The sequence below is a fragment of the Scatophagus argus genome, chromosome 8 (assembly GCF_020382885.2).
Source record: "Scatophagus argus isolate fScaArg1 chromosome 8, fScaArg1.pri, whole genome shotgun sequence".
Lineage (NCBI taxonomy): Eukaryota > Metazoa > Chordata > Actinopteri > Scatophagidae > Scatophagus > Scatophagus argus.
In genome coordinates, this window is record NC_058500.1 from 11225038 (window position 1) to 11250703 (window position 25666).

The 25666-nt window shown below is 41.5% G+C and overlaps 1 long non-coding RNA gene across 1 annotated transcript; it reads left to right on the forward strand.

Moving 5' to 3' along the window:
* Nucleotides 1-21821: 21821 nt before the first annotated feature.
* LOC124063197 lies at nucleotides 21822-25579 on the forward strand. The gene is made up of 6 exons (XR_006844068.1): nucleotides 21822-21952; nucleotides 22780-22837; nucleotides 23113-23341; nucleotides 23666-23758; nucleotides 24362-24560; nucleotides 25364-25579. It is a non-coding gene; the product is annotated as an uncharacterized LOC124063197 (long non-coding RNA).
* Nucleotides 25580-25666: the final 87 nt, after the last annotated feature.

Below are 25666 nucleotides of genomic sequence, written 5' to 3' on the forward strand. Positions count from 1 at the left end.
ATATCCAGTACTAAAAAGGTTTTCTTCTCGAAATGCATGTGCCTTTAACAGAGATTTCACTATTGATTCCACATCTAACATTATTTAACTCTAACAGCATTTTCATCATTTTCCTGAACCAGGTTACATTTTTTCATTCAGTCTCCTCACACCCAGACAGATTTAGTGACAGACAGTGAAACCCACATTGGATGACAGCTGTTTTAGGCGTGTAGCGAACAAAGACATTGAGACTTTGCTTGAGGGCTTTGGAAGATGGCCTGAAGATTGGGTGTCTCTCAGGAGGATGGTCGAGGTTGTATCATAAGCGCCCCTCGACGATCCAACGGCTGTGGATCGGTTAATGGAATGATTAATCATATTGTGTCAGGAGAATAGGAAAAGGGGGTTTTTCAGCATGGGGGAATGGGGCTGTCTGGAAGACGACTGGGCCTTGTCAGAGACTCCTGGACCTGAAGAGGAGATGCAGAGAACAGGAGAGAAGATTGGGTAATGAGAGACAGGGGATTACATGAGGGCTGGATGAGAGGGGAGTAATAAGGACTGGGGTTGTGAGAGGAGAGGCCTGAGGGAGAGGAGCAGAGAGAAAGTGCTTTAAAAGGAAAGTAGAGCTGAAGGACTGCCATTACAATATAAACGGTCCTGACATTGACTAATATTTACATTGGTAAAATGATACTGACTTTAGGAGCACATCCCATATGTGACCCTGTCAATTGGCCCCCATCTGTGTGTGTGTGTGTGTGTGTGTGTTTGTGTGTCTGCGCACTTGCAATGTGCACCCATTTGCACAAAGTGTGTTACATCATGACAAGTGTTTACATTTCTGATTGGTGTCATGCAGGCCAATAAGGAAAAGCGGGAGAGAAAGATATAAGCTTAGCAGGTTGGGAGAAAGAGTGAGTGAGAAAGAGTCAAAGGAGACAAAGTCCAGCAAGAGTTTTTTTTTTTTTTTTCTTTTTCTTTTACGTATCTGAACCTTCTGTCGAGGGCAGGGTTTATAAGGATATGAAACGACCCTTCCACTCTGGATCTCTTATGTACATGAAGGAGAGAAACTACTGCATGCACATGCTGGATGGGGCTCCTCAGATGTCAGAGAGACTGACTTACTTCATACCAGCAGGACTCCTCCAGCAGTAGCATAAACAGAAATCCAGGTGCGCAGCAGGCTGAAACACCAGGAGGAGGGAACCTGAAACCCACAGGTGCACAGGTATGACTTACACAGGTATGACACACTCAGTTAGAAGGAGAGGCACGGATACTTACCAAATGTTCAAACCAAAAGCTTGGCAGGCCTGCATCTCTCTCTGCTCCCACCTACAGATTGACAGATAGTGCGGGCAACTGTGTAAATATTTATACGCCTGTTCTGCAGAGAACAACACAGTCTTTTTCTGGCTGTGGTCACAGGGTGATAAGGTTGTGATTTGGGTTTTGCACACACAATTAAGCATTGACCACAAGAGCACTTTGTAGCTTCATAAGTCTGAGAAAGGTGCTCAACAGACATTTTAAGCTGGTGTAAACCCCTGCTTCCCTTCGACATCCACTCTTCACAGTTTATCTTAGAAAACAGCAGCCTGCCTAAATGATCCTTTCTCCATCTATCTCATTTTGCTCTCAAATGTTCTTCTTTTTATAATTTCCTTTTTCTGTTCCTAAACAGAAACAAACGTTTACAGAAATGTTTTTTTCTTTCCAGAAGGAATGCTGAAAGTTTCAAAATGTTGAAATATGCAAATAGCTCAAGCATTTATTGTGCGTTAAATGCTTGGTTGCATCTGCGTGCGTGCGTCTGTGTTTTTGTATTCATGCAAAGGTGATAATTATGATGATGAATGGAACAGGGTGGATAAAAACCGAGGTTCACTCGGCTTATCAAGTGGTTTCACTCTATTCTTCTTCCCCTGCATTAAAATTCCTCAGAGGTTCTTCAGGACGATTACGTGACAAGTTGTGTTTTTCCTAAAACAAAGCAGCTGGTTGATATAAGGCAACCTCACTCTGCCTAAGCCAGATATGCTGACCACAGCTTTGTATATTCATAAATATTTTGTTGATTCTGTTCCTGCAGTGGAAAAGACTGAACTAATGTTCTACTGTAACTGCAATATACCAGGCTACACATGTTGATGTAATACATTTACACCATATTTTACCATCTGTGAAACAAAACCTCAGGGTGAACTCTACCCCCCCCCCCCCCCCCCTTTTTTTTTTTTTTTTTTTTTTTGCAATGCTACATCACTGTCACAATAGAATAAAACTGTCACAACAGAAAACAATTACATACAAATACAAACTCTCCATTGATCAGTGCTGGCCAGGCTCTAAAGCTTCAGAAAACAGAACACATGAGCTGTCAGTGCAACAGCTCTGGCAAAGCTCATTTCTCCAAGCCAAAGTGGAGCTTGTTCCATTCCCCAGCTCTTACTGTAAAACTCTCATAAAGCGTCAATGGGGCCAAAATAAGAGCACTCCGCAGAGCTGCATTTAGAGCTATTTGGGATTGTGGTTGCGTGTTTTAGAGAAAGAGGGCAGGACACCGCACCGTGACGTCGCAAAACAGTCTGGACTGGATCTGAGAGACGGGATGGTGCCGCAGTTACCAGCTCCCCCTTCTCTCGCTGCCAGTTCTATCCCAATGTCCCCCCAGAAACCACGCGCACCACAAGTTGTTTCAATGGGGCACAGCTCCGGCTGTAAATAGAAAAGTTATACATATAGGTCACAATTTTTCACTGTGCATGACTGAGGCGTCTGTGTGTGTACGCATGACTTTGTGTGTGTGTTCGAGTGAGTGAAGAATGGCTTCCAAGAGAAATCAGGATCAGTTCAATTACAGTTTTCATAACAACGTTTATTCCAGAGGTGAGTTCTTACGCAGAGCTGAACTGGCTATAGTCATCCATCTATTAGAGCTTTTAGTCCTTACTACAGTTGCAAAGCAGCAGAATACAGGATATAATTGCAATTGGAAATGTAAACACAGCTGAATTGCTGTTGGTGTCCGTGTGTGTGTGTGTGTGTGTGTGTGTGTGTGCATGCAGCACTGCAGTAGTGCACTGTAGCTCATCTCACTTTATTGCTCACAGATGTGGAAATCCATTCACCTTCACAGGACAGTAAAAGATTACAATCTGTTATTCTGTCTGAAACATCATAAAGAACGACCATCTCGCCAAATGAAGTTTTTCTTCATTTTATTTGATTTTCACTTTAATCGATTTTACAGACCCTTCATGAAAAAGGTAAACATTCACCGTGGAATACTCCAGCATGACATTTCATCTTCTGCACCGACGCTTTGTGTTTCTGTCATTTCACTGCTCTGCTCTCACACAACTCCATTTTTAAGTTAGTGTAGATTACAAATACACTCACTGTCATCACATCTTTGCGTTATGGCTTCCTCTCGTAGTGCATGCAATATATTACACAATGAGACATTTTTATAAGCCCAGAAGAAACGTACTTGTTTGTGGTTTGCCATGGGATCTTCTCTTTCTTTTCTCTCTTCTGGTGGTGGTAATGGAGTGTGTGTGTGTGTGTGTGTGTGTGTGTGTGTGTGTGTGTGTGTGTAGCTCTGCCCCACAGGGAGCTGAGTGCCAGGTCAGAGCCAGTAGCTGAGTGATTCTGTCAGCCTGCTAAGCCTTGGTGGATTACACTAAAGTGGGCCCCTGGGGTTGCTCCGACATCAGTGTAGCTCAGCCCAGTTATAGTTAAACTATCGTGCAGCAGTCATAGAGCTTCCTTTTACCACTAATTTTACATTACTTTAACATGTACTTCTCCCATGATACTCATGCACTGTTTGCAAGAGATGGTTGAATGCAATGTGAAAAAAAACAACACAACACAACAAACAGCAAAAAGGTAGTTGAAAGAGATTGTACCTACAAACAAATTCCAGATACAGGCAGGAACGCTAGCAGAAATTTGAGATCTTTGGGGAGTACAACCTGTTACTTATCTCCATGAGAAAATTCTCTGTCTCGTAACCCTCTGGGGTGTTCACGGTGCAGAATATACTGATCAGCCAAAACATTAAAAACCACTGACCACAGGTGAAATGAATAACACTGATCATTTCTTTATGAAGCAATGTTCTGCTGGGAAACGTTGGGTCCTGGCATGCATGTGGATGTTACTTTGACACGTCCACCCACCTCAAAACCACTGCAGACCAAGTACACCTCCCCTGATGTCGTACATTACAATGATCTAAACACATTTATTCTCATGGCACTGACGGGTGAAAATGTGAAGAAAAAAAAGAGAGGAAATGGATGAGGAAGCAGACAGACAGTGACTGATGCGTTCACCGTCTCTGAGATGAAGTCATTTGCTTTAATGCTCATATTAATGAAGCGTATCAGTGAAGTGTTGAAGTTCAAGTTTAAGAGGGATCCCTGTGAGTCACTGGCCACCGGTGGCAATCAGTCAACTGGAAGCCAGTTCTCCCAAAGACTCTCATCCCACCCACCAATCTGTGAAAAAGCTCTGAAGTATATTACAGAGCATATAACAATAATAATAATAAGTAGAAAAATAAATCTTTAAACCTGCCAGGGACATGAAATCAGTTATCCTGCGTGAGAAAATGAAATAATCGATTGCATTGCATATGGCAGAAGGATCTGGAATTATAAAAGACAGGTGTGTCGTCTGGGATGTAGCCTCTCTACAGCTGAGTGAGGGGAAAACCTGATACTCAAAGCAGATTGAAACTGTGTGCCAAGAATTAAGTGAAGATGAGCAACTGTCTCAGGATTTGTCAAACCAATCTGGGAAACAGACAAACTTATCAATTAGCTGTGCTGAAAGCAAACACAGTAAATGGACCGTATTATTACTGCAAGTGAGCACGGAGGCCCAGTCATGCAATTGTGAAACAGAGACAGCTGTGCCACTGCCAGTTCTTTTATTGAGGAACAGCAATGCAAAAAATCCCCCACACAGGTCACACAGGATGCGCTTGGACTGAGAACTAGAGAAGAATCGACACCCACACTCATCATAACTTTAACCATCGCAGGAAAAATGTAATAGACCGCAAAAAAACATATTTTTCCAAAAGCTTTGGCCGTCTTTTTCCTGATGACTGACACCCGGGCTAGTTAGCGCCCTCATTAAAAAGCACTTAATGAAATAAGGTGTTTAAACAGGGTCTTTACACTGAGGTCTTTGTGGTTAATGAATCAACGCAGTACAGATGGAAAAATGGCATAGCTGGATATGCAGGTAATGTCCTGCTAGATCCAATAAACCTAACACCTTTTTTAAAGGTGAATATCCTTCTGTAAGGCCCTGTGTCTGAGTGTGGAACATTCGCACTTCCCATTGGCTTTGGCTTTTCTTGGAGGGGGGCTCAGAAAGGCCACCTTATTCTCACATATTGTATGTCGTGTTTATTTGTCTGATTTGGCAGAGGCCTAAGCTTCTCTGAAATGTTGCAGTCACATATTAGTGGTCCTTCTTCGTTGTTGTTTTAAGACCACATATACAGATAAATACTGGAAGAGAGACTTTTATATATACAAAATGATAATCTGTTTCTCAGGTTCCCTAAAGAGGAAACGAGTTTATGACTGATGCATCGGAATTTGTGGATCCAGTAGCCTGTCTAGCCTGGAGGACAGAGGAACCACTCGGAAACATTCCTTACGATAAAAAGGAGAAAGAGAAGACACAAAAATGGAAGATAAGGAAAATGTGTGATACAGAGTGACCAAAAACAAAACAAAACAAAAAAGCAGCTGGAGATACGAGGGGATGCTGAGGTTCAGTGTTTTGGTAAAATAACTTCCTCCTCTTACAATATCAAGGTCAGACAACGGTTAGCAAAACCATGGCTCAGATTAGATCAAAATACCACAGTTTTTCCATTTGTATTTCATATCACATTGGAAATATCCTACAACTGTCAATCAACATATGCATACTTATCAGTGGTTGTTGTTCTTGAAACATGAATGTTGTTTTTAGTCCACCGAAATCTCTTGCAATGAGTGTTGCACAATCCGTTGTTAGATTCATTTTATGGCAGTGCATATGAGGGTATAAATGTGAGTTTTTTGTACATGCGTGCCTGTGGGTATTTATGCATTGGAAGAAAGAGACTGAAGGCGAGACTGGAGCTAACCTGTCTATGCAGATGAGAGTTGGCACATCACTTAGAAACATGACATGATTCAACAGTTCATTGCTTCTGCCTGCTTTCCACCGATGTAATCAATCTCTCAGGCCTCCAGAGCAACAGTGCCGTAAATGCTGTATTTCAGTCTTCAACATGATGAAAATCTGACAAATTATACCTCTGCATGTGGAGTAATAAAAAAATGTGTATTTATTGCAATGTTAATTAGGTAGAGTTGTATAAAGCCTCCAAATCAAACAATTAAGACCACTTAATCATATTAGAATACAAAATATTTCAAGCGTTAATTTAATTTTATAACAAGGAGCATATGCAATGGAAACTTCAATAAAAAAAAAAATCCAAACCCATTCCCTAAACCATGCTTTGGACAAGTCTGCTATTGCTGTGTTCATGTGTGCGTATGCATATGCTGAATGCTTATGGTAACTCACTGACCCGCTCAGTGTGCTGCGTAACTCCTGTGCTGAGGGGCCACCCTTCTTCAGCCATTTGGTTAAGCAGCTCACATCAAAGCTGATGGGAGGCTGGCCCGTGGCCCAGCACCATGACAGACTGGCGGGGAGCCCGGAACTCAAGACCCTGGCTTGAGGCCTATAGGCCTGGGGCTGGAGGTTGACAGGGCCCAGCTATGAGGTCCTGATGAATGGGTTCTGGCACTGAGCTGGCGATGTGTGTGTGAGTCTGTGCATGTGTGTGTGTAAGCACATGGAGTGGCTTTCAGGGCCCCCTTTAGCTTGATCTGAGTTACAGAGGGAACCCAGGGAAAGGTTATGATTGGCTACAGTGTCAGGCAGAATGAGACGAACAGCTTTAGGTCTTCTTACACCCAATAATTGGCTTCCCCAGGGTCTTTCAGACTCTCAGAGACATTCAGAAATGTATGCACACACCCACATCAACATGCACATGCAGACACACACACACACACACACAAACAGTCTGCGCAGCGGCACACATCGTTACATGTGAAGTTCTCTCGAGTCTTCATCCCTGAGAGATGGAAAACATTATTCATTACTGACACAGAGAATAATAATGTGCTTTTGAATCCAGAGAGCTCATGTACTTTGACTTGAATTCATATAGTCTGACTTGAGTTCAGAGCTTAGAGAAAGGCCAGTTATCTTATTTATGGGAAACACATACCTCATATTGGCTTGGAATCTCTATCGATTTTCCACTACAGCTCATACATGCCAGAGTGGAAGCTGATTTCACAGCAAAGATGAAACAGTAACTGTAAATGGCATAGAAACCATGTTTGACTTTTGAATTCTAAATGTAAAATGCATGTGACATAGTATATTATCCCCTAAAGCACATTAAGCTCCACCAGTTTTCGGCACAAACTTAATGTGGCACTAATCCTATTTTCTTCATTATTAATGTATTTCCAAAGCGACAAAGAAAAACAATTCTGGATTCTAAAAAATTCTTAAAAATTAAAAACCCGAAAGCATGTCAGATTGGCTTTGGATGTAAAAATCTGTAGGAAGTCTTTCTGACACCAAAGCTCAAATGTACAGCTTGGACAAAATGTATGCAACCCTGCAGCAAAAAAAAAATATCTGTTCCCAATATTTCCCTTACTGTCTCCCTTCTCCTCTCAGGCCCTCACTTTTTACTGTTTAAGTGCTTCACTATCACACAGTCCCTCGTATCTCTCTTCCTCCTGGCACTCTCAAACTTTCTTTTGGATGTCAACAAAGAGAAATATGTTTTCCTGTTTATATAGAAGACAGCCAGAAAAGAAAGTGAAAACTGTGCTCTGTTCATAAACAATATCGGCCTCAGGCATCGGCCTCATCTTGCCCTTTGTGGAGTCTCGTGCATGTGTGGCTATTTTACAAGCAGCAACATCAGGTGCTACAGTGTTAAAGGTCTGCATTGGATGGAGCTCAGCTGTCACTGTCTATGAAAGCAATGTGTGTGTTTTTAGTGCTCTGATTCCAGGCCTGTCTCCAGTTTAGCCTTTAGCCCATCACTCGTGCTGTGGTTCTTAATGACTGCTGGAGAGCCACAGTGTGCTGCCTGCCTAGGAAAACAAACTAAGACTAACGAAGGCAGTGTGTTAACCTGATGCATAGTGCCATCTGCCATCAGCCCTGAGGCAAGGCTAATGAGAAACGATTAGATTATAAAAGTATCCTGCTGTGCCACCTATTTTTTATACCCCTTGGATGGGACCACATTAGATGGCAAAGAACCAGAACACATTGGAAGTTGTTTGAAATTTAGCTAAACTCTTGTCCTGAAATATGTTAGACTCTGAATGACCATGTAAGGACTGAGCTTGCTTCTGTACATTGTGCTGGAATCTCAGACTTAATAAATCCAAAATCAGTCTGAAAACATCTGGTTCAATCCATGGGATTTTTAGCAAATTACACTAATGAAGAAGTTGCTTGTTAGTCCCCGCATAAAGGTCTGCCCAGGAGCACTGTTTCCACTATGACGCCCAGATCATGCTGTTGCGCTTACTTTGTCCCTCTGAGGGGAGCAGAGGTAGACCAGTAAAACCAGTCACCCATCCTAGTGACAGTCCACTGCAAGCCTGCAGACATGCTGCAGACCTGCACAAATAGCTCACTGTCTACAGAAGAGACATTTTTTCCTCCTGAAAGTCTGAAATGGAGCAGAGGGGAAGTTTTCTTGGGAGTGTAGAGCATTTTTGGGTCTTTTCCACCTCTATAACATGTGGATAGTATTTCATTGCACTTTACCTTTTGAAGGAAAAGATGCAAAAAATGTCCCTGTTGTTAGAAAGGGTTAGGTAGCCATGGAAAGGATGACACAAGTTATATATGCAGTATTTGGATGGATTTGTGCATTACTGTGTGTGTGTGAGCACAAATGGCTTTTATGTATATATGTGTGTGTGTGTGTGCATGTGCACGTGCACACGCATGTGTGTTTAGCCTATGCATGTGTGTTTGCATGAAAGCGTACATTCATGAATGTGTATGTTGGATCAGGATGTTGAAGCTCTCTGTACACTAGCCTCTATAAGGTGCAGGTGTTTTCAGTCAGACCGTGGTTCCTAAGTCCTTACCCGAAGGGTTTTAAGAGACTGACATTCCTTTTAGACCTGTCCCACTGCACTGTAGCTCTAGGGAGTGTGTATAAGTTAACCTACTGCAGTCACCAACTTATAGACTCCCTTTACTGTACATTTGCAGTGTTATTCTACAGAATGTCATTTTGCAGCATTGTCGAGATGTATATTTTCCCCTTATGTGAGGCTACAACTGTCATAGTGACATCAAATGCATTTTACAGGCTCTGCTGTAAAAGTCAGACAGCATAACATGTACAACACAATATTTTAACCACATAGTCTGCTGTTTCAAAAGCAGTGTTGCACAAAGGTGAGCAGGGTACAGACACAGGAGGAGGACATGGTTGTCTTCTCCAGCATGGTAATATATGGCTGTTCAACCTGAGCACAGAAGGCTTTAAGAGAACACAAATCACCGTCCTGCATCCATGCAAGCATGCACACACACACACACACACACACACACACACACACACACAAGGAGTTACACAGACTTGCCTTCAAGCTTTAGCGGGGTTTACGGTGAGCCCAGGACCTTGCTGAGCCAGTAGAGACACATTTAAAAGCAACAACCCACATTTATGTCTGAAGGAGCCTCAAGAAGGTGACAATAGCAATTTGATCCGAAATCAAACGAAAAATGAGCAGGAGCTGCCAGCGGTGTCCCAGAGTAACACGATCTCTCCACGGGGTAGATCGCTGTAGCCTTATACAACCTGATCATTTAAAACCCGCAAACAGCGTCGCAGATTAAAGTGATCGGGGCTGGCTTTAGCAGACTGGCAGTTGAGCTACAAGTCAGATGGTATGTGGAATGATAGATTCAATCTGACAGGGGAAAATAAAATCAATCTGCCATGTACAGTGCCCAGATAAGCTTTAGACCACAGGCATCCTCTTTGAGGGCCTACGCACATCAAAAACACCTAAGGATTAATTTATTTAGGTTGCCTCTCTCAGATACATGAGTGATTGATAAATAGCAGCCCATGTATTGCTCTTCAAAAATTCCAACTACATTGTATTTAGTCTATCTGGTTTTGTTTTGTGAAACAAAAAACATTAGCATAAAAGAAATGTCCAAAGATAAAGATTTAAACGTGAGATTTAAGCTGAAGTATAAACCTGTCTGTGGACAAACCTTTTTTAGTGTTCTGGGAAACTTGGTCATCAAAGGGTCTTAAACCATATATCTGCTGTGATAAGAATTTTCTTTGCAGGGGTGTAGATCACGCTTAGAGTTACTGTTCATGCACTCTGTTTGCCTTACTATCGCAGGCATTCACTCCTGTGGCTAACAAATCAAGTTATGTAAATGTCACGATATGGTGTGAGTGCAGGCACACAGAGCACATTCAGTGCTCACATTTGTTTTATTGATAGAGACCTGAGGTGAAAATTCCATATTTCTTTTATTACATGTCAAATTGCTAAGAATGTGAGCTAAAACATCCCATATGCAGGCGGCTTTCATTTCTTTTTATATAAAGTGCTTTTGATTTATGAGCCCACAATGTCTTTTTTCCTGCATGAAATAAATTACAGAGGTGAATTCCAAAAAAAAGAAAGAGAGAGAGAGAGAGACTGAAAGAGAGACAGAAAACTACAGAGCGCTCAGGGAGAGAAAGACTAGGGAAGTCCTCAAACCAAAGTTGAGACTGATCTGCCAAGTTTGGAGTGCATATCGGCCCTCCAGGTTTTTATAAGAAGGTATGAGAATGTGGGATAGCTCAGCTGTTTAACAGCTTTACTGTTTATCTTCCTTGTGCTTAGCTGGGAGATTAATGAGGGAAGTGGGTGTTCATTAAACATTTACAATAATATACTTTGGTGAATTTTATCATAGTACATAGTTCATGTTATGAAAACATTACATTCTAGATATTCGGCTGACACTCTTATCCAGAGCAGCCGAGTTCAACAGTAGAGTATGTGTTGATTTTAACTACTCTGACAGTAAAGGCAAGTATGTGACCATGTTTTAAAGGATATTTGCAGTTGACATGCCATTTTTACTTATTTTAAAAATGAGTTTGGTTATGCTAGAATTTTTCTATTATATCCGTTGCTTGCTCATATTTCTACAGACAGGTATCAATGTTTGGAATTGTGTTTCCTATGGCTATGAGTTAAACACACACTCCTTAAACGTTGTGAGATGTCAAAGCAAATTAAAACAGCAGTTGGGGATTACCCGCCAGACATCATCACTAGAGAAGCCATTCATAAGAGTGACAAAATATTTTTGGCTCCACAAATTATCCCCAGAGGCTTTTTTTTTCACTTTGTTGTGTTTTGTCCAGACATTTTATTCCCTGGATGACTCTATACAAGCGTATGAAATATCATATGAAATGTTATATACCCATGACAAAACCAACATGCTTTTTTTAATTTGTTGAGCAATGAAGTGTTTTGATTTTGCTCCAAAAAACTAACAGAGATGACATGACTGCTTTTTCCGTGGATTATCAGAGCAGAAATGATATTCAGAGTTAACTTCAGGAACGACCTCAAGATGTTTTACTGTCAATATCAAAACTGACTGCAACATCAGTGCAATGGTTACTTTAATAATCTATCTCACAGTATGGCTGTGCAGAGATCTTATCCAGAAATGTCTCCTCAGTTAACTAATGTTGTCACTCTGCTCCATCTGCTCCACCCACAATCCACACACACACACCTTCCACAGCGACTGAATGACCTGTCGATGGCCAATGGACGGCCAGCTTTTTCTTCCTTCCAAAGCAGCTTAATTTAGGCATTAAGTTCAGCTTTGAGAACCTTCTACTTGCAAAACAGCTGTGTTTGATAATTAGAGGTTGGTCTTGTAGTTGTCAACTGTGCTCAGGGTGTGTGACAAGAAGCACAATTGCTTTCTGGTTCCGTTTTCTACACCCCACCAGCTACTCATGATATAGTGCACACCTGGCAGTTTACATACGTACACATACGCACACACCTGGCACAACACACCTGTCCCCATTGTCAAAGGTGCTGAGAGGAGACAGGGAGTCCGCCAGGAGGTCCGCCCGAGCAACAAAATGAATGTGAAAAGTTACACTCCCAGGGTAAAAGAAGCAAAAGAGAGATTCAGATGTGTGCCTTGGCAATTTATGCCTTCTTTCACCTTCAATTCACCTTCACCCAAGGGCATAATTTACATTTCAACTTTGGGAGAGACATCTGGGAACTACTCAAGACTCCACAATTATAGTCTGATTCATGTTCATAACAAACTGCTTAAGCTATGTAACCCTTTGGCACTCAACACAAATTAGTAGTATATAAACAGAATTTCTAGGAGACAGGGTTGCACTTAACTTGACACCCTGACATGGACAGTGTACAGAGGAAAGGGCATAATGATAATTGAGCAGGATATGAAGGTGGTTTAAATTGCAGTGGCAGTGGCAATTTAAATTGACATCTCCGACATAGCAGAAGAATGGAAAGATTAGGTTTTCCTTGAATAAAGGATTTAATTTTTGTCATCTATTTGAATATCCAGACAGGGTTTAAAGACATGAGACAAAGTCCACAACCCTGTTACTTAACAAGCAGAGAAATCAGGGCTTACTGAGTTGCAACACCCACATCTATAATAACAACATCTACGAGACCATCTGGTTGAATCTTCAAGGTTTTCTGAGGTTTGGGAGCCTTCATTGACAGGCTGCTGCATGTTAGAAAATGACATATTGGTACAGTTCCTCTGTAGGTGCCATTCATTCATCTCTTAATCACTTAGACTCAGCGGTTGTGGACCATCAAACATTTATCCAGTTCTGCTTCCTTTAACTTCACCTTCTGACCTTGTAGTTTTCAAGCGATCAGCCAAACTTGTTAATATTGAATAATTTTAACAAAGGTTTATTCTTACCCTCTCATTTACAGTGCCCATCAGCAGTGAGCATTCAATAAGAGCATTAGTGAACTTAATGCTTTGAGGGCATTTAAGAAAGCTGAAAAACCAAAAACTTTTTCCTAGTGTAATCATCCATCCATTTTCTATACCGCTTATCCGTGCAGCGTCATGAGGAGCTAGAACTTATCCCAGGTGACAACCAGTGAGAGGCACACACACACTCACACCTAGGGGTAATGTAGGGTAGCCAATTAACCTAATGTTCATGTTTTTGGGACTGTGGGAGACAGCCTGAGTCTAAGGTAATGAATTAAATATTTTTTCTGGACTGGCCCAGTGAAAATTTGACATGGAATCCATATCCAATGGATAGCGCATTTAGTGTATATGTAGACCTGACTGCTGGCCTAAAACATTTAGATAAATTGGTTGGCAAGCAAGCGAACACGTGCCGTTTGTCGAGCAGATACCTGAAACAAAGCATCTGTAGTGGTTTTAGACTGTTAACAAAGTGTAAACTGGCTAGTTGGGATGCAGTCTGGTCATAGATGTTCTCTGTTGAATCCGACTCCATTCTGAGCCTCGTTTTCTTTGGTTGCCATTCTGGCATCTCATGTTGCTAGTCAAACTGTATAATAACCAGCAAATGAAAGAGGAAGCCAGGAAACATTGGCTGTTGCTCCCAGAAGCTAAATCATCTTCAGACGATAGCTGATGGGTTTTGTGATTGCTTATGACCCACTAGAAGTGCATGACAAGATAGGATAGGAAGTGTGAGCTTCAGTGGAGGTATGGACATATTTATGTCTGTTTTAAAACATAACTACTGTGAAACAGTCAGAAAATAATTTTAAATTTATCTGCTTTGCTAATGCTAATGATTCCTCCACTTTCATTGACTCTCTCTCTTGACTGTTGAGCTGCGCAGGAGGAGCTCATGTGACAGGTGTGTTTTGCATAGTGTATTTTTAATAATTCAGCATTTTATAACTGCACATCAAACTCTCATTTTCTCTGAAAAACATTATGCACCAGTTTATTATTAGGTTTATGCCTTTGCAGCAATGCAATCTCACAGAGGTAGCACAGATCTAATTGTTAAATTGAGCAGGCAGTTAGCGCCTGCAAACCACACACACTGTTTACACCAGGGAGACTGTTAAAAAGTATATAAACAGATGCTGGCCAAAATTACCCTTCTGACTCAACTTGTTATCCTGAGACCATAAATACATAGTTTATTAAGATCAGGCCCATTTCTTCTCCATCAACACAAAGGCAAGGCCTTTGGCTGGTGAAAGGTTTGGGTTGGGCTGGTTTGAATGGTTTACAACAGAATTATTTCTCAGATAAACAGCTCCAGGCCTCTGAGCTGATTGGGAGACACAGCAAAGAGCAGGAGCTCCATCCTGTGCCTCTAACAGTGGCAGTGGCACACACAGTGAGAGTGGTATTATAAGCCAAGAGGCTGAGATTTTATTGAGTTGATATGTATGATTATACCTTTGTATATATGTAGAGATGGCTCTTAGGATTTCTGAACCTGGAAATTTAAATTCACCTTTAAGAATGTGCTTTTGTGTGAGCTCTGCTGAGGCACAGTTCCAGGTCCAGTAATACAGGGAGGAAATAACGTCTAGTGAGAAAAGATGGAAATAAAGTCAGGAAGCAGGAAGGAAATCATGGGGGGGATAAGGTGATTGAAATAAATGAAATAAATACACAACTGGCCTCATCTCTGCTCTGTAATTGGGAGAAAGACTCAAACCACACTAGCAGATGTTGTCATTTGGACTCTGGGCTGAGCCAGGGAAGGGACCAGCTCACAGTAACACGTCAATGTCACAGGAGTGTGTATATGTAAGTGTGTGCACTTCCTCTTACACACCTCATAAATGATGACAGCATTTCAGGAGGATGACAACAATTCTCTACACTCACGAAAGCACAAATGAACTGTTTGTATGTGTGTATCTCTCTTACACACACTCACACACTTCTCTGCTCCCTCCTCCTCAATCCCATCCCTCCTTTCTCCTTTCTGCTCTTTCTGTTTCTTTTGGCCTCTGCCTCTTTTAAGCGTCACCTTCTTGTCCTCTTTCTCTGTTTTGGACATATCTGATTGTGTGTCAGCTTCCTCTTTTCCTCTCCCAGTAATGATACGCCTTTCAGATTACACAGCTCATTAATAATACGCTTCATACACCCACTAATAAGCATTATGAAACACAAACACTCATATATCCGCCACAGACCAGCCATACACACTCATACTATGCCTCTGAGCTATGACGAGATCATATCCACAATGTATTACAGCCCTGATTATTTTTAATTACAACATGGCCTATAACTGTGAAACTGCAGGAGTTACATAAATGAGCCCTAATCAACTGAGTCCCCAGGCCTCCCCCGAGTGCAGATTCTGAAAAACAAACAGACGGCGTCACGGCCCAGCTTGCATCTACCGCAAAACACAGCGCCCAACATTACCCTAGTGTGATGTCATGTCCTCTAAACGCTCCAGACAGTTAGGGTGAGAGAGAGCAGGAGGACCACATGTATGAAACACACACACACACACAAGTACATACTCTACACATAAGCATGCATGCGTCACTGTGCTGCATACACACTGACACATAGATTAGAGATACTGAAAAGGGGCGTGATGGTGGTTAGGGTGAGAGAGAGAGACCAGGAGAACGCATGGGGCTGCGGTTAGTGTCAAGAGCAAAGCTTTGGATATTCCTAGGGTCGAGAAGGTAATGATGGGTGAGGGCAGAGTGTGGGAGGTGGTGAGCGGGGGACACTAGGGCATATAAATGTCACACTGCTGCAGTGATTTTTCTGTCAGGGCCTGTGGTTGTAACCTTAGCTTTCTTTTCACTGCTTGGCTATGCAAAATAAGGGCGTTGAAGTCCCTGGGCCAAGCATACACAGAACATGCGGCTCACTGGTCTGGCCAAACACGCACACACGCACGCATGCACACACACACACATGCATTTTTGTTCAAACACTAACACAACAATAGCGCCTATATATGATAAAGGCCATTGTTGACTGTACAGTGTGGACAGCCTTTCTATATCTGTGTGTTCAACAGTTCAGTAAAACCAGTATAATAAACACATGCACGCACGCACACACACACACACTAACAACCATACACTGATGTGCCAATAAGAGCAACCATTTGGTCTTGTCCACACTGAGTTCATACAGAGTTAGCAAAAGCAACTCTCCAGCTGGGGTATAAAGATATAAATCAAACATGACAGGCGTATACACACACACACACAGACTTCTATAAAAGTTTGATGTATCCACGCCATGTCCAGAGACACCATGTTCAAAAAAACACTGCACAAATTATCACCACAAAATTTATAGCAGACATGTGGGGAGTCAACAGCCAATCGTCCCTAACAGGTTGATCAGTCCTCCAATCAAGATAAACATCCTGATGCTGATGAACTTTGATCAGAGGGAAATCTAAAATGCTCACAGTGCTTATGGTGGTCTAAATCTCGATCCAGCGCAGAGACCTGGGGACAAATGAAGGCTTGGAGCCAATGATATTGTGAGACCACCTACTTGGTTGCGATCAGCCTGCCTTTTCCCTCCATTGCCTCCCTGACCTCCAATCTAGCTTTCCTCCTTCCCTCGCTTACCCTCCCCTCTCTCGTCTTTCTCCACTCCTCACTGTCCATTCTGTTAACTGTCCTACTCTCTAAAAACAGCCTGGTTACATTTGAGTGGCAGAGGCAAGGCAGGGGGCTCCTGACTCTCCATTTAGCCACATCCTGTTTGAGGGAGCCAATATGTATACCCCTCCAGGCCATTGCTCAGCTTGCCATGTGTAACCGAATGAGGCTTTTTGTAGACTCGACGTGCTGCCAGAGCTCAAATCACAGCTACAAAGCTCTGAATATGCTAATGTTGAAAAATCTCCCTCTGCTTGTTTGCACAAACACAGTGGAATGCTAAATATATGCCTATGATTTGTTCTGGTTTTGTTATTCAGTATTTGGCTGATGAGAGTAAGCTGCCTGTCTGAAAAAAAGTGAAAATTGATGAACTACAAGCTGGTGAATTATGTGCACACTTCCTTCCAAATATATACTGTGTGCTAATCCTGATCAGAGCACAAAAACAATGAGATACAGTTTCTCCATTTCTCATACATTTTCTCATACTTCCTTGCACACACACCTATCCTGTGGATTAAATCAAGTTCAAGATTCGCCCTTAATAACTTAATTCCGTGAGTCAAGGGAAAAACCTGTCCTTCGTTAAAGCATGTGTTTTGGATCATGCTCGGGCTAGCATTTGTTGTGGTTGAGCATTTTTAGAGTATTCATTTAACTGTAAATTCAACATCATCATCATCGTCATCGTCAACAACTACTCAGTTTCATTTAGAATAAATTAGTAAGACCAAACGACAGACTCCTATTATTCTGTATAATAAAAGGGAGGAGGCTGCTTCACACACTCACAATGTCTACAGCAGTGCAGTACAGAGAGAGGAAAGTCAGATTAAAACTTTTCTCATTATGTCATGTTCGGTCGAAGGCAGCACTACTAAACTAAATCCAACTACTAAACCACTAAATTTGCCAAAGTTAAGATTATATATATGTTTTTGGTATTTTTGACCAAAATATTGATAGAAAAAAAGCCATGTTTAAAGAGACTGGTTCCTCCAGTTCAATTCAGTTCAGTTGAGTTCAATTCAATTCAATTCATTTATATAGCGCCAAATCACAAACAAAGTTATCCAATTATAACAGGTCTCGACCAAAGACTTTAATTTAATATTGGTACAGAGAGACCTAAGTGTGTCGACAGTGGTGAGGAAAAACTTCCTTTTAGAAGCATGTAGCCTGTCAAATATTGCCCTTGTAGACTGAAAGCCTGCATGGGGCTGCAAGCTTTCATACTATGGTGGATTGTGGGGGGGAAAAAAGTTTGTGCATCAACTCCATGCACAAGCCTGCTGAGGCAGCACTGAGTACACACTTGAAAATTCCTACACCTGCAGGTCCCCTGTTGACTAAAGGTAAATAAAAATTCTCAGGAGGGTCTTAGACATGATTTTAGCATTATCTAAAGCATGATTAACAGCCTGATGGCTTGCTGGCTCCCTATTAATAAATGCATAATCACACTGAGGTATGCCAGTGGTGCAAATGCTCAAACACACACACACTCACAGAGAGAGAGAGAGAGAGAGAGATACATTATTAGTACAGCTGGCTGTTAGGTCCTCAAGCTCACCAAGAGGTCCATAAGTACTGAAGGCTTTTCTTCCTGTCACAGCATGGGGTACAAAACTAACTCTGTGTATGAGTATGTGTGTTCAGCGTGTATGTTTTCAGCTGGCACCTCTCAACCTTGGCAGCAGCGTGTCTCCTGGCACATGCAGGAACAAATTTGTCTTGGGGTTTGGTTTGGTTTAGTCTCTGATGTGTATGTGGGTACATGCATGTGTTGGTGAGGTAGTCAAGAGTTCTGGCCATTACCACCACTGCAGCCAGTGAGCTTGTGGTTGGACCAGCAGGAAAAAAAGGTAAATGGGGGCAAAGAGGGAGGTAAATAGGGACAGAGCTGAGAACATGATGCTTGAAGTGCAAAGGACGAAAATAATGACTCGATGTTAAAAAAAAAAACAAAATCAAATGGATAGCAGGGAATGCACGCGATATTAGAATAAAAGCCAACCAAACATGATTATCACCCTTTGATATATATATATATATATATATATATATATATGCCAAATACTAATTATTTTTTTTTCTTTTTTCTCATTGTTTCCTTAAAATTAAATATCTACCACCATACCACTATCCTCTAAGAAAACATAAGAATACATGCACACTGTGATTTGCAACTTTGAGATTTTGCTTTTCACCTTGTGGAATGCCAACAGAATCATGTGTGTTTTCCCAGCTTGTCTTAGCTGTGGCGTGTTGTGGTCACCGGGCCTGTGTGTGGTCCTGGTGTGGTTCAGCTGCTCAGAATCATTTCCATTTAAACATATCTGTGGTCCTCAGTGCAAACCAGCAATATTATCCACTCCATTGGAGGTAACACCGAAAGCTTTGCCCTCTGAGTGACCGCCTGAGTGTGTATGTTGTGTTCAGATGTGTCCGTGTATGTGTGTGTTCATGTTCATGTTTGCACAAATGTTTGAATGTGTGATTATGTGAGTGATTCATTGTCATCTGTCTTCCAGAATATTAGCAAAGGACTTTTTATTTTCATGTTGTCAAGATAATGGTGAGTAAACAGGGTTAGAGTGATGTGAGTGCTGATGGATGAGTGTGTTTTGAGCTGCAGGGCCCCTTCAGGGCATTGTGTCCCACTGATCAGTGACTCCTCTCTCAGGGGTTCCTTCCCACCACAAACAGCAACTTAGATCAGATCATTGGGAAGGAATGTGAACGCCTCCTCATAAACTACCTTCAGTGATGTCTCTCTCTCTCTCTCTTGCTGTCTTTGAGTGTGTCTCTTTTGATGGACGGGGGTTATAGGTGTGAGCTTACTTATCCACATGATCATTTGTGTGCTGAGCCAAACCTGTGAGAACAAATTTATGTTTCCGTAAAACAAGGGAGTCCTTTGTCGTGGGATTCTCAACATACGGTCTTACATTTTGTTTCTTTTATTTTGTTCACTGTATTTCTGTCATGATCTGCTGTCTATGAGTCACTGGTTTTTCCGTTTTTCCCTGAATGCTTCATCACTCACCCAACTCCAAGCCAATCAGCCCATCCATCCATCCATCCATCCATTTTCTATACCGCTTATCCGTCAGGGTTGCGGGGGAGCTGGAGCCTATCCCAGCTGACTACAGGCGAGAGGCGGGGTACACCCTGGACTGGTCACCAGTCAATCGCAGGGCCAACACACAAAGACAGACAACCACACACTATCACACTCACACCTAGGGGCAATTTAGAGTAGCCAATTAACCTAATGTGCATGTTTTTGGTATTGTGGGAGGAAGCCGGAGTACCCGGAGAAAACCCACGCAGGCACAGGGAGAACATGCAAACCCAATCAGCCCATTTTCACCTTAATCAGCCTCTCTGCTCTCACCTGTTCTCCACACAGGTTACAAAGGCAACCCCTGCCCATCTCTCTTTGTCAGATTGTTCCTCTGCTCTGCATGACTCTCCAGCTGTTTTCTAGTTTGCCTTGCCTGTTGATGACCCTGCCTGCTTCTGTTTTTGCCTCCTGCCTTCCCCTGTAGTAAAATAGACTGATTTTTCCCTTTGTTTATAGAAAAGGGATTTCTTGCAGTGACTTAATTTTTTGCTGAAGAGGTTTTTGTTATTGTACTTTTTGTGGGGTTTTTTTTGAGAAAAAGTTTTTTTTTTTGATGGCTTAATTTTTGCTGAAGAAGTTTTTGTTACTGAACTTTTTTGTGGACTCCTTGGTAACCTGTTCCACCCCCCGGTGGATGTTTAACTGCCTCTGCAAAGTTTTCCTCATCTAATTAATAAAGTTTTTTGCTCGTTATTGACTTTGTCCCGTGTGTTGCATTTGGGTTCATATAACTCCCTCGTTTCAATTTCCCTTTTTTCTTGGTGTTCACACAAAGACATTAGCTGAATGTTATTGTGCAGAGTGCTCTAGGATATTTGAAGGCTTACATCTCCCCTACAAGTGTGTGGGGAAAACAGCTTGTAGAAAACAAAGATGAGCATTTATCACTCCTGGGATCCTGAGGTGGCAACAGGGCTGCCATTGTGGTTGCTCCCCAGAAAGAATTCTTCCTGATGCACTTTTCCCATAACTCATTCGGCAAACAGGAAGGAATCAGACCAGATTGGATGCGTGACCCAAAACAGCTCCACTCCCATTATGTAGTGATAAATGACCCACCAGCAAGTCAGGGAGTCTTTGGACCATAGAAAGAGGAAGAGCAGGATCAACTGGAAATGATTAGAGTCACACAGTTTGGCTCAAGGGACTAGATCAGTGAAAACAGTGGAAAACAGATTAGAGCACTAGCTTGGTGAGAATTACCTTGTCAGTGGAGAAGGAAGTGGGGCTCGGTAGATCTGGATGGTTGAGAGTTGGGGAAGGAGAATGAGACAAAGCATGTCCCGGTGTTGACTACAGGGACCTTGGTGTCGACATGGAGACCACAGCAGAGTGGCCTCCTGCCGGCACTGACAAGGTCTCTGAGAATTTCTTCTGTATGCACACACAAACACATAAACGTTAGCCTGGCATGTCACAGGGATCCTGTTCTTGCATGTATATGTATGTTTGTCAGCAAATGTCAAAGGACTGTTTGTGTCTATTTCCTAAACAAATACAGATGTATGTTGTGGTTGGCCTTCAATTCCAGTGTCGTGGTCTTTATTGTCTCTCTTAGTGTGGGGGAAATAGGCCTCTGGGGCACAAGCTTAAATGAATGAGTGAAACACCAGATGCACACTAACAAATGTGCACATGCACATGCACACACAAGTCTGGCACATCTCTGCATATATGGAGGCCAAACATTTCACCAGAGTCAGTGACTAAGAGCACACTGTAAATGCAAACATTGTCCTGACTTAAGATGAAATAGTGCATTTAACTTAATTCATACTAGTTTTTTAAGTTTACTTTCTCTCATCGAGTTTTCTGCACTTTTTACCCACATACTTGTTGGGTAAAGTTGTACGAACTTGTTTTTGTATTTGTGGTATGAGACAGAGCTGTGCACCCCAGTGCGCATGTCCACTTCCGGTTAGCGCGCATCTATCGCTACCGCCAAACTCATTCAAACGCAAGAGGTCAAAGTCGTGCACCTCACAGAAGGCTGACTCCAACGCTTATTTCGGTAAGTTTAAAGCTTTTGTTTGTAATCTCGTCAGTATAATTTAATGTTTGGAATGAGAATTGTTCGAAGAAAGCCGACATCTCTGACTTTCCAACTTTCTGACGGCATGTTAGCTTGTGTGTGTCTGTGCGGGTTCACAGAGCTGACGTTAGCAGCAGTTCAGCATGAGCGAATCCGATTAAAAGTGCTTTGACTCTGTCTGGAGCGAGCCCCAGTGTGGTGTTAATGTTTATCATGTCTCCGCCGGTTTCTGTCTGTTAGCTGCTGGATTACGACGAGCTGCTTATTTAGCTGTATGAGTTAAAACCAGTTAGCTTAACAGGCTATGGTCGGCGGCGGCGGCGGCTCCGTGCTTCAGTTCCAGGCAGCAGAACTTACAAGCGTGTCAGGGTGCAGTCATGCTCGTGTTGGGACGTAAACATTAGCTAAGGTCAGTACAGACGGTGTGTGTTTGTGTGTAACGTCAGTTAAGGTTTGTTCGTCGCAGTTTGTAGACACAACATTCAAACTGAGCGCTTTTTCTCGGGCTCAGTACACGTCCACTGCTCCAGACAGCGGTCATAACTGACCCAGTAGAGAAAGGGAAATACAGGCCGAGTGAAGCGCTGGAGCAGCGGGCCGATCCAATGCCGGCAACTGGAGCCGCGATGAGCACGGAAGTCGAGCGCTGTCGTCGTACTTTTCTAAAATATCATGTTAGCATAGCCGTCACAAGCCGTCCATTACACTCAATAATTTTTACACTTATTTATAACTACAGTATTTTGATAAATGCTGACGCCTGGCACAGACTAGTGACTTTACCCAGTTTGGTTTATTTCATGCAGGTGGTGTGAGAGCCTAAATACTGAAAACAACAAACGCACACAGAAGGAAGGAGACAAGGTGGGTACTGCTTTTATTTAGACATTCAAAAATGCAGGTCAGATTAATTAGTGATGCTTATCCTTAAGTAATACATTTTGTCTGAATAAGGAGGTTTTCACAGACACTGCTGTCTGTTTTAATACACTAATCTGGAAACATTATTGAAACAATATTAACCAGTTCATCATTTAATCTTGATTAGATATGAAGGACACGAGAATGTGGTAACACATGACTGTTAAAATTGTACTGATTTAATACATTTTTTTATTTTTATTTTTTTCTTCATATAGCCTACCTTAGGTGGTGTCCGTGTCAGTGAAGTTGGTGGCAGTTGGAAAAGAGGTACCCTCGGTCACCAAGACTGCATTGGCCACCAGAGTACCAGATAACCGTCTTCTTACCCAGCCAGACCCACTCAGCAGCAGCCGCAGCTTTTCGTCCCACTGCACCTCCTCCCTCACTGCTGCTTCACTGATAAGAAGCTTTCTCAGCAGACTGGACCAAAATCCTTCTGAGACGGTATTGTGACTCTTAGTAATTTTTTTTTCATGTTTATTTTTGTGTCTTTTGTGTTTGATTCACCATTGTAAAATTATGAAAAACCTTTGTAAAAAAATGATGATGAATGTGACAAATAACGAGTAAGTGTTGCTTCAGATTCTTCATCATTCCCATCTTATGGTAGTGTGCTTCAACTAGGCTTACAGCTGCTACCACAGTACAAGTAATTCTTTAGAATTCAGCTTTGTAACTTGAGCACACATATCCACAGATTTTTTTCCCCAAATAGGTTTGCTTTCATATAGTCTTCTGCTTATTCTTTTTTGTCATCTTTTCCATGAGACCAATGACATCACCAGAGCACGCACTGCAGTCCTGCAATGTCTGCCCCTGTATCTTGGAGATAATTCCAGCGAATTCTTCCTCAGCTGCTCAGTAAGTGCATTTATAATGATAATGATTGACCATCGCACAGTGCACATTTTAGGACATCATCAGACCTCAGGTTTAGCCAATAGTAAAATTCCCATAAACTGAGGTCAAGTTAGTTATTATAGCCTGTATTCACACTTTGCAAACCAAGCATATTTAAATGGGGATGTCACAACATTGAACAAGTGACATATTTTTAATCAGTGGGAAGTTACAAACAAATTTGATGCCTCACATGTGATGCTGAAGGAAAGTAATTTTCCATGTCTCATTTTAATTTCTGCCCGATATAGAATTGCGTTTAGAAGGTTATATCACTAAATTGCAACAACACATCTATGTTTTATATGATTTTCAATGCATTCAAAGTTTGAGCTAAATCTGAGCTTCCCAGGGGAAGTTATATAGCCTCTTTTATTTATTTTTTTTATTCTTTTTGTTAAGACTTGGTGTTGAAATGCAGCCATTTCTACCTGTTCATAATCTAAAGAGTTCTCTACGACAGTGTTCCTGACTGCTTGTTTCTTCTATGTGATGTTGTGCATCATAAGAATGAACACACTATAACTGCCTTAATTTATTTGTGTTCTTTTATTTTTAATGCAGGATTCGGACTCTGCATGTGACTTCTCCCAGGTGCCTGTTGGAGTTCTTAGAATCATGACTGAGGATACGCCACCCTTGATTAACAGCATTGCAATCATCCTTGAAGGAAACGTTGTCATGGATGAGATTCCCACAACCTCTCAAGCACTTTGTCTTCCGTTCAGCTTATTGTATGCACCCCATCTGGATTACCCCAAAGGTATGAAGAACACATTTGAGTTCATCCAGAAGATATTGTTGAACCTCAGACAACAGTATATGATGTTTAGTGTTAGAGTGTAGTGCAAATTTGGTAAACCCCATTAAAAACTAAGTATATGTGGTGCTAATGAGATATTCTAATTTTTTATTCACCTACCCCCCCACAAATTGTTCAGCCAAACTTGACCTTTGATGATCTCTTTCCAGACAAGTTTACAAATGAACAGCATGTTGATTATTATTATTATTTGCAGATACTGAAAGAAAAAAAAACATGTTTGTAATGCCATTTTGTGAATTCTTATTTTTAAGTTAGCTAAACCAAGGTATGTGAAGTGCATTAATTTAAAATTAAGTACTGCTCACTTACTTTGGCACAGTATATTAAGTTAATGTGACTTATCTTTATTGAGTTCCTGTCAACTTTATTGAAGTGGATTACACTAAGATACCTCAAGTGAAGTATATTACAAATTTCAAGTGATATCTGCTTGTTTTGGCAGAATATATTAAGTTAATGTGATAAAGAGTATTTGAGTTGCAACAATTTGACTTCAGTTTAACTGTGCTGAGATACATTAAGTTCTTATAACTTCAGAAACAAGTAAAGCTCACTTAAATATAATAATTTCACACTACTTCACACAATTAAGTTTGTTCACTTACTTTTCCCATGTTAATCGGTTTCCTAAATTTCTTTAAGTAAACTCAACTTGTTAGTGTATGGTGTCTGCACTGTAAATTCTATCTGTAGGGACAAGAGAACTGATCCTTAATATTAACCATATTGTTACATTGCAGGTCTGCTTCTCAAAGAGCTTTTTGACAACATGGCGTCCAACAACAGCATGGATTTTTAACATCATTTTATTTCAAAAGTACACAAACAGGACCAATATTGTTCAATAAGGCAAAGCTCAAATATTGACAACCACTCACATCAGAGGACTCGAAATCTCATAGTCACAGTTTATGGGTATCACTTCAAATCATAAATAAAACTCTTTTTTCTTCATATATAGACTAGAACTTATTGTTTTTTCATCATGGAAAAAAAAGATCATTAGACAAACATTTCATTACAACCCCAGTCACATATAATCA